The sequence below is a fragment of the Silene latifolia genome, chromosome 10 (assembly GCF_048544455.1).
Source record: "Silene latifolia isolate original U9 population chromosome 10, ASM4854445v1, whole genome shotgun sequence".
Classification (NCBI taxonomy): Eukaryota; Viridiplantae; Streptophyta; class Magnoliopsida; order Caryophyllales; family Caryophyllaceae; genus Silene; species Silene latifolia.
In genome coordinates this window covers 103,698,698-103,701,436 of record NC_133535.1, presented here as the reverse complement: position 1 = coordinate 103,701,436, position 2,739 = coordinate 103,698,698, and the positions used below count along the sequence as shown (strand labels likewise).

General features: G+C 40.6%; 1 non-coding gene across 1 annotated transcript; it reads left to right on the top strand.

Annotated features, from left to right (window-relative positions):
• The first annotated feature begins 2,332 nt into the window (after window positions 1–2,332).
• Window positions 2,333–2,439, top strand: LOC141610153 (small nucleolar RNA R71). Its single transcript, XR_012528050.1, has one exon. It is a non-coding gene; the product is annotated as a small nucleolar RNA R71 (small nucleolar RNA).
• Window positions 2,440–2,739: the final 300 nt, after the last annotated feature.

The following is a 2,739-nucleotide window of genomic DNA, read 5'->3' as shown; positions in this document are numbered from 1 at the left end:
TCCCCACACTAAGCTAAAGCACTACACATCAATTGAAATCATTAGTCCCTCCCTCACTTCTCTCAAACATGATAATTATCTTGATCAAAGTATAAAAATCCAAAAAAAACAAAAATGCAATATATGAATTGAAATGCAAGTTAGGGAGTTAGAAATATTTACAAATGGTGGTTTAGGGAGGACTCCACAAAACTCTCATTCTTGATGAGATGTCAAGGGGGCATGTCCAAGGTGTTGTTGATGTTGCTCAACACCTTGAAAAAGTAATCAAAAGCTTGTTCATTTTCATGATAAAGTTCTTCAATAGACCTTTGCCCTTGTTGCCGGTCTTGATCGATGGCATTACCAATGTAGGGATTAAAAATCCCTTCAAATTCGTCGTCCCAAAGACCACAAACTTCATTAAGTTGATCATTGAAAATCTCTTGATTTGATGGAGACAACTTTCCCATTTTCTTGTCTTGGCCAATGAGGCCATCCTCTTCTTCTTTGCTTGATTTTGATGAGCCTTGTAAGCTCTCCTTGTCACTATTCACTTGCTCTTTGAATGGAGCATCTTCAATTTTCTTCTTCCATTGGAGTTCCGACTTCTTCTTTTAATCCTTCCGGCTATAATGATCAATCATGAAACACGGTTCATGCAAACGAGGAGCTCTCATAGTCTTGTCAAGATTAAAGGTTATGCTTTCATCTCCCACTTCTAGAGTGAGCTCACCATGTTTCACATCAATCACCGCACCCGCGGTGTGTAGGAAAGGTCTTCCTAGAATGATTGGAATGTCGGAATCTTCCTCCATATCAACAATGACAAAGTCCACCGGGATGAAAAACTTCCCAATTCGTACGGGAACATCTTCCCATATCCCTAATGGTGTCTTCGTCGATCTATCGGCCATTTGGAGTGTGATATTGGTGCATTTTGAGCTCTCCCATCCCCAACCTTTTACTCACCGAGTACGGCATAACACTCACACTAGCCCCTAGATCACATAAGGCTTTGTTGATCGTGGTGTCGCCAATGGTACACGGTATTGAGAAGCTTCCCGGATCCTTTAGTTTTGCAGGTGAACTCCCTTGAAGTATTGCACTACTCACCTTAGTGAAGGCGATAGTCTCAAGCTTCCGGATCGACTTCTTCTTTGTGAGGATATCTTTCATGTATTTCGCATAGGCCAGCACGTGATTGATTAATTCCGTGAAAGGAATCGAGACTTCCAAATTCTTCACAATTTCCATAAACTTTCCAAGTTGGTCATCAAATTTGGGCTTGGCTTGACGACTTGGAAAAGGAAGTCTAATCACAATGGGCTCCTTCTCCTTGACCTTGTCTTCATTTTTCTTTGAAATTTATTCTTTTGATGATTCTCCATCTTTGGAGTTTTGCACAATTTCTTCCTTATCACTAGCTTCCACAACTTCATCCTCAACTTGCTTCCTCGGTGCTTCATACCTTGTACCACTTCTCAAGTGAATGGCACTAACCGTTTCATGTCTTGGGGGATTACTTTGAGGTGGTAATTGCCCCTTTTGTCTTTGTGAGCTTGAAGATGCTAGTTGAGTCAATTGGGTTTCCAACATCTTGGTGTGAGCTATGATGTTGTTGATGGTGGTTTCCTTTGCTTGACTATCTTTTTGCATTTGAGTGAAAAACTCTTGTTGATTCTTTTGCATTTGGAGGACCGCTTTTTGAACATCAAAACCTTGGTCATTTTGGTGATTGTATGGATATTGATTTTGGTAACCTTGGTTTTGGTTGTAAAAGGGTCTTTGATTTTGGTTTCTCATGGGAGGTGGGGTGTATGTTGTTTGAGGGTTTTGAACATTTTGGCTTTTGTATGAGAGATTTGGATGGAATTTGGTGTTCTTATTGTAATAGTTGGAATAAGGGGTACCACTCTTGTATGCTTGGAAAGCATTCACTTGTTCATTTGTTCCCCTACATTCACTTTGGTCATGTCCCAAAGTTCCACAATTCTCACATATCCCACTTGGGATTGATGAAGATGCCGTCATGGCATTAACATGATGCTTTGGTGATTTTGAGGCTTCTTCAAGTCTAGCCATAGCTTTTTCAAACTTCAAATTGATTGTGTCAATGTGAGCACTAAGTTGAGCACCCAATTGAGTAACGGAGTCCACTTCATCCTTTCCTCCTCTAGTAGCCTTGCGAGGTCTACTATATTGTGAGTTATGGACCGCCATTTCCTCAATTTTGTTCCATGTTTGATTGTCATCAACTTCGATGAACATTCCATTTGATCCCATGTTGAGAATGTTCCTTGAATCTTCATATAAACCGTTCCAAAATTGTTGTACCAAGAACCATTCGCTAAGTCCATGGTAAGGACATGAGCGACAAATTCCCTTGAACCGCTCCCAAGCTTCATACAAAGATTCTTCATCCCTTTGCTTAAAACCCGTAATTTGAGCTCTTAGCATGTTAGTCTTTTCCGGTGGGTAGAATTTTTTGTCGAAAGCTAGAGCGAACTTCTTCCAACAATCAATTCCGAGAGTGGCCTTATCAAGGCCCTTAAACCATTGATTCGCGGTGCCAATTAGAGAAAAAGGAAATAAGACCCATCGAATTTGGTCTTGAGTTACACCGGTTTGAGAAATCGCATCACAATAGTCACAAAAGGTTTCCATATGAGAATGAGGGTCTTCACTAGGCATTCCCCCAAATTGGCTCCTTTCGACTAATTGGATAAAGGCGGATTTGGCAATAAAATTTCCGGTTAG